The sequence below is a fragment of the Ptiloglossa arizonensis genome, chromosome 5 (assembly GCF_051014685.1).
Source record: "Ptiloglossa arizonensis isolate GNS036 chromosome 5, iyPtiAriz1_principal, whole genome shotgun sequence".
NCBI classification, from domain to species: Eukaryota; Metazoa; Arthropoda; class Insecta; order Hymenoptera; family Colletidae; genus Ptiloglossa; species Ptiloglossa arizonensis.
Window position 1 is genome coordinate 14,843,427 of NC_135052.1, and position 15,755 is coordinate 14,859,181.

General features: G+C 46.4%; 1 protein-coding gene across 1 annotated transcript in view; it reads right to left on the bottom strand.

Moving 5' to 3' along the window:
• Positions 1–12,515, bottom strand: part of LOC143146756 (uncharacterized) — a 202,487-nt gene extending 189,972 nt beyond the window's left edge. Inside the window, exon 1 of the mRNA XM_076311362.1 lies at positions 12,337–12,515. The gene's annotated coding sequence lies outside the window, so the exon portion shown is untranslated. The remainder of the gene's footprint in view (positions 1–12,336) is intronic.
• Positions 12,516–15,755: the final 3,240 nt, after the last annotated feature.

The window sequence follows — 15,755 nt, forward strand, 5'->3', positions numbered from 1 at the left end:
TGAAGTTTTAGCTGACGCGGGACGTCACGTTACCCGGACCGTACAAATGAAACCGTACGAGATAAACCGTGGTTCGTTTAAACGATCGACAAAGTGCGCGGTTTATCTTCGCGCTCGTTAACGACGACAGAGAAGTGCGTATTAAACACAATTTAATACGTCGTAATTTTATATAATTCAGGGTGCAGTGAAATTTTCAGTGGAAAGTACAATCCACCGTTTAGTGGGGTTCTCTCGTGTATCGGATGAGGAAACTCGAGGGTTTTTTCAGAACGTTATCTTAAAGTTTAGAGATCTCCAGAACGTATCTTCGAGATAGCGTAGGTACGAGATAAATATCATAAATAGGTATGAAAAATATTTGGGACAGAGCGAACGACATCGGGCGTGTGTTTATATGTTTATAGTTCACGGTAGGATATCAGTTTCGTGTGAATCGTGGAGCGGGAGTGCTTGAATATATTTTACATTATCATTATCGTCAAAGAGGTGTGTCGTCGTTGACCAGCCCGAATGCTTAACATTCCTCCGCGATAGTAAAAATCAAAGAATCGACGAAGATTTCGAGTATTCTTATCGTACTCGGGAACACTTGAAATATATGTACCGGTTCGAAGTAGCGCGTTCGAATCGCGTCAATCGAGTAACACGATGACCATAAAGAAAGAAAAGAAATACACCGAGCAAGAGTCGTTCGATTTCGTAAAATCGGGACAGTGTCGGTGATTTATTCACGGTACCGAAAGCGAACTACGAAACGGTACCGAATGGAAGTTCGCGAACGTTCGAGACCGCGATACCGAACAGCGACAAACAAACGTTCTTTCTTTCGCGCGAAGACTTCCGATTTGGATGTTTGAAAATTGAAATCTTTTCCCGCGTTTGTAAAATAACGCGTTACACTAGATCGTATCGTACACGCGACGAACCATTCGGCGTATTTCGTCCCGGTAATCCCAGCTCGGAAGGACCGTGTCGGATTCAAATTTCATTCGCGTACCGACTTATTCGCAAAACGGTGACGTTGTAGGGGGAGGGAAGGGAGGGGGTGGCTTCGGTAAATGGCGTACGCCAGCCCGCCCTCTCTGTCCCTGCACCCCTCCCCCTGGTACGCGTACGTCGCCGTGCCCTGATTGCGAGCGCGCGCTTCAAATAGGGCGGAAAGGCTTCGCCGACGGTTCGCGAGCAATTTCATTTCCACCGGTGGAAAATTTATGCAAATCACCTCTCGTCCGCGCCGCTACGCGGAGAAAGGTGGTAGATCGGTGGTGGTAGCGGGATGGTAGACAAGGGGGTGAGTCTGAACGCGTATAACGAATTCAACCGGGATCATCCGATTTCGTTGGGACAAGAAGCTGCTAACACACTCCGCGCGGCGGAGAGCTCGCGCCGCTTGGAAATCGCGAAAAGTGAACGGAACGCGTTTGTTTCGCGCGAGAACGAGGGTGAAGAGGGGCGAACACGTCTACCGTGAATGGATTCGCGGCGGTGAGAGAGACGAATCGTTGATTTTCAGGAACGTGAATCCGCCACGGTGTTATTGTAGCGCTCCGGATGCGAGATAAGCTTCCGGGACGAGAGGTCGCAGGGGGGTTCTGGGCGAGAACAAGTGGGAACCGGACCTTCTGTTGCTCCGGGTACACCTGGACGCCCAACGAGAGATAAATTCACAACTCCGCGAACCGTGCTAAATCGTGTTCGAGAACCTCGAGAATATCGAGATCTCCGGTTAATGAAAATTAGACCGAGCGCTATCCTCGAAAGCTTCGGGGGTGCTTCGTCGAATTTTTCGGCTGGCCCTCGGCGCGAATTGAATTTTCAAGGTTGAACGGAATAGTCTTGTACAGGTGTTTGTTTCAAGTATTGGAGAACAATTTGGAAGGTTTCGAAAGGGCGAATGTTCACTTTGGTCCTTGAAAACCAAGAGGAGGAAGGAAGGAAATTTGTGCGTATTCTTGGTTGGTTACTTTTGAAGATAAAAAGGAACGTTCGAGGGAGTTCTTTCGGTCACAAACGCCGAAGATACTTTAAAGTTATTAATCGTATAGTTCTATTTACAAAGAAAGTCTCACAATGGTTTGGAAATCTGCTTTTACGGTAGTCCCGCGCATCTGTTACGCGAGAAACGCGGAAAAAAGTGCAACAAAAAGACCCCGCGCGAGCAGCTCGAATTTCTCGAATCCCCGTGCAGTGGAAATACGCTTAAAGCTCGACGGTTGTTCGAGTTTCCCGAACTTTCCACCGGAATAGATAATGCGCAATCCACTCAACTACGGGCGAGTAACTGCATATTTATAAGTGGCTATTTTTTTAATTACCGAATCGTCATCAGAAGGGGCCTCATGAATTTTCATTCCGTCCCGCTGCGCGCGTCGTTCTATTATTCGGGGCGGATTTAAAACGGAGCCGTCCTGCCTAGGTCAAAGATCACGATCACACCCGTGACGTAAGCAGCACGTTTGCTTCTGACAGGTATGGAAATACAGGCGATGGCCTGCAAATTGCTTCTTCCACTTTAAACCGGCCGTTTTCCACTTAACGCCGGTGACGTTTGCTCGTCCGGTGCGCGGTTACCGAACTGTTCGACCGTGTGCCTTCGATCCGCGACGTTGACTCAAGAAAAATTCGTTAGTCCCTCGCTGAACCGTTCAGAGTACCAGGGGATATTGAAAAAAATACCGTCGAAGAATCCCGAACAGCGCAACCGCGCTTTCTCTGAAACAAGTACGAGAAGACCCAAGCAGCGCGATAGCGCTTCTTTTATTTTACCTCCTAAAATTCCAAGCGGCGCGATAGCGCTTCGGTTATTTTATAATCAACCGCACGGTTAAAAAAAGGGGATGGTAAAGTATTGGTCAGACAGCGCAGTCACTTGTCTTTCAAACGAGCGCGAGAGCATTAAGATACAATGATTTTTAACGATGTTACAACCATTATAGTAGCGCAGACTACTCGTCTGACCATAAACGGGGTAATGCTACTTATCTGGACACCAGCGGGGTAATACTACTTTTCTGGCCATAGAAGGAGACCATACTACTTTTCTGGCCATAGAAGAAGACCATACTACTTGTCTGACCATAGACGAGGTCATACTGCTTGGCGGACCTTTGACAGGGTTATGATGCTTGTCTGGTTATGAACGGGTTATGCTACTTGTCTGACCATAGTCTGGGTAATTCTGATTGTCTGGCGACCGACGGGATAATACTACATTTCTGACGATAGACGAGAACCATACTGCTTGTCTGACCACAGACGAGGTCATACTGCTTGGCTGACCATTGACGGGGTTGTGCTACTTGTCTGGCTACGGACGGGTTATGTTACTCGTCTGTTCATAGACTGAGTAATTCTGCTTGTCCGACCATAGACATGGATAATACTACATTTCTGACCATAGACGAGGACCATACTACTTGTCTGGTCATAGACGAGGTCATACTGCTTGGCTGACCATTGACGGGGTTGTGCTACTTGTCTGGCTACTGATGGATTATGTTACTTGTCTGATCATAGACTGGGTAATTCTGCTTGTCTGGCCATATGCAGGGATAATACTACTTGTCTGAACATTGGTGGAATGACGCTAGTTGTCTGACCATAGACGGGGGCAATTCTACTTATCCTCGAGTAACGAAAAAAAGACGGGCACTGAAAAAGCAAGGGCCTCGTTAAATGATCGTAACTGCGTTAAAAATCACCTCACCTATACGATAATAGTTTAACACCATTGCTCCCAAACTTCGATCGCATTAAACCTCTCGATGATTAACGGTTCGTTAGCCCTTAACGCTCGTATATAATCGTATGGCAAACTTATCCTCTCCGTTAAATCACGATGGATTACTCAGTTTACGTTTAAAAATATAAACTGTAACAAACGATCGTAGTTGCGATAACTGTTACGATACATCACCGTGGAAAGCAATCTAATCCTCTTATCGAGCCGGCCAACCGAGAGAATACTCTTAAATTGAAATCATCGAAGCAATTATAAATTCTTTCGAAATGCTCAAAGTTTCGATCGATTCACCGACTTCGTACTGCGTGTATTCGACGTTGCGCCAGATGCAAGACACACTGGTTACACCGAAAATGTTGCGCAGTAATACTCGGTTATACGCAGTCATCCATTTAAATTCGTATAACCGGATAAAGTAGCGTTTCTGTTCCACGAAACGACCTTTTCTTTACCTCGAGTTGAAGTCGTACCGGGAACACACCGAGAGTGAACGAAATAGAAGAACAACGAGCGAGTATCGAATTACCAACGTCTGGCTGATATTTTTCGGTACACTTTCGCAGAGATGAAATACTCTCGCGGAGATAAAATGACAAATTTTATCCAAAGGATCGGTCACAGCGGTAGGAATGATATAATTTTATCCGAGCGCGGAAAATTTATTTCGCGCGACCAGAAACTGTATAAAGATAAATCAATAATACGGAATGCGATCGTTTCGCGGAAGGCTTCGATTTCGTGAAAATCGATTGTAAAAGAATTTGTCGGTTTCATTTAGCGTCCGTTGCTCGTTATTTTTATCCGCATTAATGTACCCGCTGGTTCTAACCGGTTGAAATAATCGAATACAACTATCGAACGGAACGAGTGAAAATAAAGAGATAAGAAACACGCGCCTCGAATCGTACTCGATCGCACGTGCGAATTTTTTCGAAATCGATTCAACGACGAACGAGGCTTCGCGGGGCAACGTTCCGTTCTACCTTTTCGATTTACTTTTTCGCGAGGAATCGGTCCCCGGTCGCACAGCGATCGTGTTCCGCGGACCGAAACGGTGATCTACGAAAACGAAAATTATCGCCGCCAATTTGAACAGATTCTTCCCCGTAACCCCGTGGGACGATAAATCTGTCAGCCTGCTCCGAACCGAACTGAAAGGCGGTACCTACGATAAATAACGTTCAAGCGGAGCGAGGCGTGTATCGTTTACATTGCAAAGAATTCTGGAAGCATCGCAGCGGCGAGAGGATATCACGCGAGGGAAACGGAATGGAAGCGGAAGGCTGCGCCTCGCCTAAGAGCAAATTTCTCGGAGGAAATGTAACGTTGAAGAAAACTCTCGGTATAAGTCAAACTATCGCTCGTGAATTTTATTTCCCGCTTGCAGCCCGCCCTAGTGTCACTCTTCCTCTCTTATATTCCTTTCCCGGCAGAGAATCGCATTTGCATAACATAAATGTACGTCTCTGCGGGGCGAATCGGGGGGTGTTGGCGGAACGGGGAACGGAGGGGAGGTCGTCAAGAGAGGTCGGACAAACAGACAAACGGACAGCGAGCGAGGAGCTACGGAGTAAGGGGGAAGGGAGGAGGGATGAGAAGAGACCAGGAGGGGGAATTCAGCACGGTAAATCTTTGGATACGACTCTCGTCTCGCAGGTACTTTGCATTCGTTTCTTATTCCACGGCTCTTTTTACAACTGTCGCATACTTTCGACTCGCGAGCACTCGAATCTCATTCGAACGTCACTTCGAGCCGGCTTTTCGGCCGTCTCGAGAAATTATTTTCCCGCTCCTAAGTGCGCTTCGTTAAGTCTTCAACGCACGACGAACAGATGCTTGTCCAACCCCCTCTATCCACTTTCGTTCTTTTGTCTTTTTTCTTTCGTTACCCTCTTCATTCGATAGAACGATGCATCAACAGTGTTAGAAAATATCGCGAAAACAATTTTCACCGTACCGTGTAATCCCGTAATGTTGCTTCGGTGTTTGCGCGCAACGTGTACAGAATTATGTGAAACGGGAGTAAGCGATGGGTCTCGCGCAACCATTACAGAAAACGTATTTGAATTTTTCACGCCCGCGGCTGCGTTTTCGAGTAAAATCGAGTTTTAATGGACGCACCGTTCTACACGCTCGAAATTTCTCTTTGAGAGGGACCGAGCGGAGAAGAATGTTTCGAGGAACGAAATTTCGGATCCGTTCGCTTCGTTCGAACGATGAAGCTCGAAAATTTTGTATTGAAAATTTATCTTAGCCTCGTACACACGCTTGTGACGATGATTCGTACAAGTCTGGGAACACGAGAGATATCTATAGGATAATCCTAGCACGAGTCTACGCGATTCAAATCACCGATGCTTTAACATCTTTTTACGAGGAGGTAGTTCCTTTTGAATATTTCTGGTTCTTTTGTCGAGTGGAATATTCGGTGGACGTTTTATACGTTTTGCAACGGAAATGGCTGCCGAACAAAACATCCCCCACCCGGTCGAGCGCTCGTTTAAAACGCATCAAATTTCTATCATCTGCTCGCAGATGGGTGGGAGGGCGGCTCTATTTCACCGAGAAATAAAAATGCCTGTAATTCCTGGTAATAAGGCTGGATGCCCGAACGCAACGATAACGCCGGCCGGAAATAACTATCGCGGACCGTGTGACTAAATTCTTCCGTAACATCCGAGCTAAAATGGTGCCCCGTGCAATTTACCAACGAACGACATTACGGAGTTACGCGATCTTGACGACGAAAAATTTACTATTTCTTCTTTTTTTTTTTAACAAAGTTATACGCCCAATGAAAATGATTTTTTTTACGGCGAGCGAAACGTACAGTAAACTCCGAAAACAATTTTTTTTTTTTGCGCGCGCGCATTTGATGGGAGAAAACAAAATGACGTTGCCTCGCCCGCGGCGTGTGCGCCATTCTGGCGGTGATTTTGACTCTAGCGGTGTTCGAGTATCCAAACGCGAACAATATCGTTACGTTCGAATGTATTCCGTATCGTGGAACGCAAGGAAGTTTCTCGATCCAATAAATTAGAAAGGAAAAACAATCGGACTTCTCTCGCCTGAAATTGAAATTTATCCAATAGAATTCGGAAAATAATTGCAAAAGGAGTAGCGGATATTGCACAAGTCGAGAACGCACATCGAAACGGACTATATCTATGAACGTCAAGATTTTCCTTACTGTGATTTTCCCAGTGAAATCCCCTCTCAATTACTTTAAAAAATTCGTATATATCGTCCATACCGCGGAAAAAGAAAAATGCGTTATTATCTCGTAAGACGACATCGTGACCCCTTAACAGCCCGGGTGTTTCGCGAGGACGGCGGTCGGACAAAGAAAAGACGAGGAGGAAAGTGCGACGAGTTAACCAGTCGTAAAATCGTAGCGGTGAAAAGCTTTCCGAATGAGCTTGAAGTTGAAATCGTCCGCGACACTCTCGGCCGGTGAAGTGGGACGAACGACGTTACGATTATCGTCGCCCTCTTTTCGGATGGGGGCGAAGAATTCAGAAACGAGCCGTATTCACGGTGACACTTCCGGTTCGTTTACCGCCCGATGGACCGCGTCGCGTCGCTGAAATTTTTTTCAACACGGTTTCAAAATTCCGCCCGCGTCCGCAACTTGAATGCTTTCTTATCGTTGAATCGCGTCGCGGGGCGAATACAAGGCGAAAAAAAAAAGGAAAAGAAAAAAGAAAGAAGAAAACCCTCCGTGACTACCTCTCCTTGCATCTGTCACCGAAATTACAACGTTTATTATTTTCAGAATTTCTTCGAGTACCAGCCACGGTCCTGTCGTTGATATTCACGGCACGATAACGACGGATTTAACCACCGTTTATTCTATTTATCTTGAGAGAAGCACCGCGACCGGTTAATGCCGCGAAATTACGAGAGGTCCGTGAACGCCGACGTTAAAAATAACCACGACGAGAAAACACCGTACGCCGTGGCGGCCAGTCATTTTACAACATTCCGCGGTGGCGGATATTTAAAAAAATTCAATTTCCTCTAATAAGGACGAGTTATATTTCGTTACGGGCTGTGGCGTTACGCTACCGTTACGCGGGAACCGTTTCCTATGCGAAACGGCCCTCTTCCGTTATTATAATAAGGGCGGGACCGTTGCAAAACCGTGGACACGCGCGTGTTCGTTGCGCGCAAACACGCCCGGTGGTATAACGAAGAAATTTCATTAAACGAGATAGAACATCTCGTTTCGACCGTAACGCGCCGCCCCGTACCCCGAATTACATAGTTAAATGGAAAGAAGTGCGTCCATCGTGGCCCATTTTCACCGTGAAATTGACGTTTCTCTCATATTTTTCAGAATGAAAGAGCTCTTCCATTAGCGAGCATCGATTTCTGGTCTTACCCTCGAAAGTGATTAGGGAAAGAGGGATCGGATGTCAAAGTATCCCTCTCGGATGAATTGTACGATCGGGACTAACCTTTGACTCGGTTCAATTTATTAACTGGTCGGTTCCCCGGGTCTTCTTCGACCCATCGCGTCCTCGCGATAGATCGTTTCCTTCTAACTAAACTTGTACCAAATTACTCAATACCGAATGTATCGTTGGTCTTTCGACTGTGCGTTTAATCGTGACATTGCGTATTCAATCGAACGAAAGAACGCTTTAGGGTCGAGTAAAATTTACAACGAGGAAAGCAGATAAATTGTGCATACATTTCCGAGTAACGTTCGTTCGATAAATTGAAGTTATTTAGAAATAACGGTGCATCGAACACCCCGTTCGAAGATCGCTTCGCGGGAAGCAAGATCGGAGATCTTTGTGGGGCATCGAATTTGCAACAATCGTACGATCCACTAGATTCGTAACGAGCGAAGACAACGTAGTTGTCGTTTCTAAGAGCACGCGCGTACGTTCTTCGCGTGGCTCGCAATACGTCGCTACCAGCTCTCGAAATTTTTTATTCGCAATCCCTCCCTCACTCCCCCTCTTTCTCGCTTTTCATCGAACTGGCGCGGTTCTTAATACCGATTGATCGCCGCTTCTTGTTCACCACCTCACGCTTCCACTGTCGAGCGCAAACTTGGAAAAGTTCAAGGTACATACATCCTGCGGACCGTAAGGCGGGAGATAGTTCAACGTGATATAACTCAGGAACAATTTCCACGAGGCGACAACCGGGAGCAGAACTCTACTTTCCGATTCGACCCTCGTACGGACCGTTCATTAGACCCTTCGCGCACGTTGGGTCTCAAGTTCCATAAAACGTCGAAACTCTTTCCCAGCAGCTAGTTACGAAGCTGACCATAAAAAAGGCCCGGCCGTTCAACCAAGGGTCACTCGCATCGTTAGGATAATCGCGTGTCACTCGAATCGGTGAACGTACCCGAAAATTTCGAACTCTCGCGAGCAGAGCCCCGAGACGGTATTTCGAACGCAACGCATTCGCTAGACGCGCGGGACAACTTTGTTTCCAAGGGGTATCGCTTCGGGATGGGGAAACCACCCTTAGGAATTCACCCGTTCACGCTCGATGGAGTAAACCTCTCAAGAATGACCCTAACTTCTTCTAAGAAGTCTATCCACCGGGTCCCACGGTTTGCAAGGTGTATCGTGAACGATACAGAATGCCCATCACCGAGTAGAGACACTCGACCGTGCAACGTTTTCGAACTTACGATTTCGTGCGTCGTACCCAAGTGGACTCGTACGTTTGCAAAAACGCTGCGCAAACTTTGAAACGTGATTCCATATCTCGGAGATTTATTAATTCCGGAAAAAGGAACATCTCCATCGGCAAGTCGGTTGCCGAGATGTATTTTCAATTCGTGTGGAATTTTTCTTTTTTCTCTTTCGTTTTATCGTCCGACTGGCGCGCTGCGTATATTTTTCCGGAGAATGGCGACACTATCGACAAGAGCGCATACACGCGGCCAACAAAAACAAACAATGTCAGGGAAACGGTTCCAGGTTACAATGGGACTCACGGTGAACGGCGAATAGGTTCGTAGGAAACCATTACTGGCAACGGGTAAAATTTACATGAACAAACATTAGCTCCGAGCGGATGAACATCGCCAGTTAAAACGATGTTACTATTCTCGCTATACATCCAGGTATAAACGAACCATACGACCTAGAACTAACGCGACCGCAAATTTGTACAAGTTGAAACGGCAGCATAGACGAATTCGTGTTTAGGAACCAGAGATATAATTAATAATAACCCGCAAACATTTATCGCGCATCTGCCACCGTTTCCACGCGCGCCCATAGTTGATTAACAAACGGACAAATCGTTCGGGTAACCGATGCAAAAACAGCTCGAGGAACCGGGAAGGTTGAAAGAAAACATTGACCACCTGTTCACACACTGTGCAAATACCAACAATAATACGATTCTTGTACGACTACTACTACCGTTGATAAATTACACGTTATAGGGAGTGGTACAAAGATAAGGCACAGTTTGACCGCCATTCGAATTTAAGATGGTCCTTGCTGGTAATTACGAGAGCTTCAATTATGTTTTTAAATTACGACAGTTATGCAACTTACGATCAAAGGTCGTTCAAGGACATTGAAGATCAATCGTGAGGAAAAATATCGATGTGCAGAAATATTTAAGTACGAGGAAAATTAAGCACAACGATAAATTAAATGTAACAAGATATCGCGTATCTGTTACGGTATTGGTACGAGGGCATTCTCAGGCATAAAAGCTCTCGACTCGCGTTAAATTTTATCGGCAGTCTCTGTTGATGAAAATCTCGTAAAATTGCTTTCGAACGTACGCATTTTACTCGATCGATCGATTCTTTCCTATCGATCATCGAGATTGAATCTCGACCCGTATACACGCTACACGTAGTCTCGCTGGTCTCGAATAATTTATACCGTTGTTACAATATCGACCATCTATTTTCCCTTTATGAATCATTTTGTAGGTTGGTACGCTACCTGTAATTGTGTTCACGATTAGTTTACACAACGCCAATGTAAACCGAGCAAAATAATATCGAACGCAACTCTGAGTGCGAGTACGAGGAGATTAATAACATTTTAGATAAGTTTCACCCTCTTGCGCACTTACGCAACGCGTGTGTCGCTAATTTCTCTTACACGTACAAAGAGACGTCGAATCGTTGGAATAGCATAAAACTTCACTTGAAACGTGTACGTATCTCTAATCGAAGATTGGAAGATTCTTGCTAAGAATACGCTACACGTTACACCGATGAAAATCTTTGAAATTTGATTACGATCTGATACGAGAGGAACGAGAATGGAACTGCGTGATCGCAGTTCGCGCGAACGAAGCGGAAAATAATGTAATCGCTTAGGAGAGAAAGACGCGTTTAAATACAAAAAGATCGTCCATCGAGGACGAAGAAACTTTGCCCCTCGGAATAATTAGCGAACCGTTTCTGTATCTCTAACAAGGGAACGGAGTTTCTCAGCCGCGTTTGACCCAGCTAGCTACCCCGTTCGTTAGATCCGGCTGCACGTGGCCCCGAAGTTTCAGGAATTACAACGACTTTTATGGCTTGCAACCGGCCGAAATTTCGTGCATCAGCGTCGAACGTTTCCGCGCGTGTTTCGCCCGGAGAGCGGTCGAACGCTGTTCGAGCGCCATAAAAGAGAATTGCGAAGCCCTGGGAAGCTGCTACAGGGACACGTTCCTCCGTAACGTAATAGAGAGATTATTCTCCGTTTTACGTCACGACGGAGACCGTGAACCGGGAACGGAAACATTTCGAAAGACAATACGCGACGTCTTTGTGCCGCGTCGCGAGACACCGCGTCCATTGTCGCGCCAAGCTATTTTATTAATCGCGGAATGGGTACGCTTTGTCCAAGGAAAGAACATTTCATCGAAAACTACGTTCAAAAGCGATAACGAGCCAACGAGCCACCGAGAGAAACAATCCTATTGTCGGCGAAGAGATTTCTCGAAATTCATCCCCCTCGAGGAACCGTGAGCTCCGCTTACGTTCTTCCTCGCGAATCAACTTACGGAAAGAAACCGCCGTTTCGAAGCACTCGAGAAAAGGTGAACCATCGAAACGTAACAACGCGCCATGGTCGAGCTCGCGAAACGGGACGCTGGACAACGCGAAACAAGGGGTGGGGGTGTGGGGTGGGGGGTGAAATTCATGGTGCGCGATCCATTCATTTCTATCGTGTCGCTGCGGATAAGCCGCGGCGCGTCCTTGGTTACATCTCGAGAATCGGGTATCGATTGCTTCTCTTGCGCGTAGATGGTGAACAAAAAAACGAGGGAAAGAAAGGAAAACATACACGGGTCCCGCTCGCCTCGCTCGCGACAATGCAAACACGTTGCGAACGGTGTATCGTCGAAACTAACCTTATTCCCGTGATAATCCGTGGCTGTGGTTCGATTCGGGGATTAAACGCGAGGTTATCGAAGCAGCGACACGTACACGTCGAGGTCGTCGCGTAGCTCGCGAGAAATATTTTCTTCGATCGAAACTCGATACCTCTCCGAACGGTTAAGGTCATCCGTGACCGCGAGGACCGAGCGTATACCGCGAAACGATCGAGGGATTACGTACAAAACGAATAGAGAAATCTTTTCACGATGCTCACCCAATTCCGCGTAAACTGGAGCTGGAAGCGTCGCGTGGAAGGTTACGTTAGCTTGGACAGCTTCGACGACGAGGTGATCGGCGGAGCACTAACCCAGGAGGTATCAGCTGATCGACGAATGACGAGCGGTTGACGATCCGTCACTCGCAACAAGGAGAATATCGCACCACCGAACACGATAACCCTCGCCGAACGAAGGTGCGCGGACGACTGACTGCCGCTACCGTCACGGTGGGGTGTAGCTGTGCGCTGATTCTCTACCTACCCCCACTCCCACTCCCCATTCTGTGTCTCCTTCCTTGTCCGGTCGCACGTGACGCGTTGCTTTCTCTCTCTCCCTCTCTCTCTCTCTCTCTCTCTCTCTCTCTCTCTCTCTCTCCGTCCTTCCGCGTCTTGTTTCCATCCCCCGCCACAAAGACACCCCTCTCCTTTCTTCCACCGATGAAACTCTTCCTTTATCGGTCTCTCCTCTGTTTTCCTTTGACGTTCGTGCCGTGATCTTTCCGTAGCTACTTATTACGATACAATATCCCCGGTTTTTTTTCAGTTTCGGTTCCCTGTGCAACTCCGATTCTTCTCTCTCGCTAGTTCCTTCGCTCTATTCGCGAAATAGATACGTAAACGGCGTTAGAAGTACAAGGTACCGCGTGTCTTACGCAACACCGTTCGAACGAGCAGAATGTTGTCCCCGGGATACGGTTACCGTGAGTTCGTGACGCGACCAAAACAATCGGACGTATCTCCGTTCCCGTATTCGTCGTTTCGATCCTCCTCGGCCGTTCTTCGAAACAGTTGTCGGCCTCCTCCGACGCTATAAAACGGTTACACCCTCTCCCCGTGTTCCTTAAGCTCTGTCTCGTCTTTGTTTCGCCGACACACATTTCCTCTGTCCCCGTTCCGCTTTCTCGTTCTCGATACAACTCACCCTCGTTCCGTCTTCATCGGGCGGTTGCGCGTTCTCCGTCTCATCCGAGCTTTTCTTCACCCCTGTCGTCCCCGCCATCCGTTCGTCTCTCCGTCTCGCTCGAGTTCCAGCGAGACGCGAGAATGCCATCCCCGTTCGTCGACGAAGTTTGACTGCGGGCTGAGAACAGAGATGGAAAAACACAGAAGAAGAAGAAGAAGAAGAAGAAGAAAGCGGGAGCGAGTATAATCGAGCGCGCGCGAGAGAAAAGGAGAGAGGGGAGGGGATGAAGAAGTACCCGTGAGAGGAGACGGGGTGCAAATAAGCCACGGGTGGAACGAAGACGGAACGCGCGCCCGAGGGTGGAAGAACACCGGCGATTTATTGGATCCCGGAGACCAGCGATCACCTATACGCCTCGGAGAAAAGTTCGGTAGAATTCGAGACGAGATACTCGGGTCGTTGGCTGTGCCTTTATACGGACCGGAGAGGGGAGAAGAGAAAACGCGAAAGAAAAAAAAAAGAAAAAGAAATAGAAGAAACGGAAGTCGGAAGTGCGGGCTCTACCGGTGAAAGCAACGAGGACAATGAAAGATCAACTCATCCGGCTCACCGAGATTCCAGGGCCGATGCGCGATCGATGCTGACCGTGCTGCTCGCGAACCCTCGGTTTAGTTCGATCGAGGTGCCCGGTCCTCCGTATTATTTCTTAACAAATTAACGACCGAGAGATGTGTATTTCTGTCGTTGAATAGCGAACGGTTCCGAGATCTCCACAACGGACTTCTATCGGTAACGATCTGAAACCGAAACGAAAGACGCGTGGCAACGTGATGTAAAATTTAATTCTATATTGCACGAATTGTTTCATTTCGTGAAAAAAAAACGTTTTCCGAGGGTGAACCACCTTTCGAGATCGGAACGGTAATTTTAAAAGAAGGAACACGGATGCTGGAGATACGAAGAGATTTTCGTACGTATTGTATAAAATTAAGATCGAATTACGATGTAAATACGAACGGGAATGGAACGTTACTCGTCGATAAATATGGTCGTTATTGCTAAAATTAAATATTACTCGTCTCTTTTTCTTTTTTTGTAAAAAATTCGAAACCTTAATGTAATTTTTGCGCAGCACTCCCGACACTTTCCATCGTTACTAAAACGAGTTTTAAAAACTAAGTTCCCGATACAAAAGTTACTCGATCGTTTTAGCGGGACTTTCTTTTTCATTGTGCAAATAAGGTCGATAAAGTGTATACGAGTGAATATTTAGCGAGGGTTGAAGCGTAACAGTTATTATTTATAACAAAAGAATTATGCATCGCCAGTGGTACGCTGCGAACCGTAGGATTAAAGAGAATTATTTAAAACGGAGGATAAATTATTTGGTAGAACGTTCAGAAATAATGAAAACAATCGAGATACGCGCACGAGAGGCAAACAAAATTATTTTTCGAGAGGGTTAATCATCCCCGTTGGAAATTGGTCCTTAAACCGGTTATCCGAAGCTTGGTATTCCTATAAAGAGTAAATTACACTACTCGATCTCGTACGTGTACAGCCGACGAACGAAATAAACGATAGAGGAAAAAGTTAAACTGCGTAACAATTCTATTTTTTTATCGTCTCATTTCTTTTTTCTCTTTTTTTTCATAAAAATATGCGCAACAGTGAACTGAGATAATACAATGGCATTTTATTCTTTGAACCTGGACGAGCACCGCGGGATTCCCAGAGGCACCGGATAATTTGATTTTTTAATTAATTCCACGTTGATAGGATTGTTGATATACGCCATCCGGCGACATTCCCGAGCGGACTACTAGAAAGTAGCAACTCTCTGAATTCGGTTCAGTGTTGGATGTGTTGAATTTACGAAGCCACTATAGCGCAATAGTGTAGTATGCCACCGTTGGTCGAACTATTTTAGGGAACGATTCCAAGATTCTTCGCGTTTCTTCTCATTTACCTGCAAGAAATAATTACGAATCAGAAAACGATTATTAACGATTAAATAAACTTGACTTCTGAAATGTTACCCATTCAAAGTGCATCGCTACCAAAGACCGAATCCAAAAGCAATTTCACACATCTCTATTCTTACATACTATTGTTACTATCGTTCCTACCGTTAAATACATTTTATTTTTATCTTTCATTGTACGTATACACACATAAAAGTCTCTTCGTGCCTTCTTTGTTTCGCAAATACTTTAACACTATCTTCCGATCGTAGAAGACCGTTCCCCTTTGCGGAACATTTTTCTAGATGAAATTTAAGAATTGACGCGGTCGTCGATCAAAGAAACACCTGGAACAAGTCGAAAGGGGCACTTCCGGGAACGCAATAAACGCGGCGTTAGGTCAAGCACATGGATACCTGTAAATCGACGGTTTCCGGGACCACGGCTACGGGTCCCAGATTCGTTGCACGTTTATCTGTCAGCGATCCACCGGCTGCCCGCGCCCTCGGAACGTTCCTAGCAGCTATCAATTTGCCAGGAAATAATTT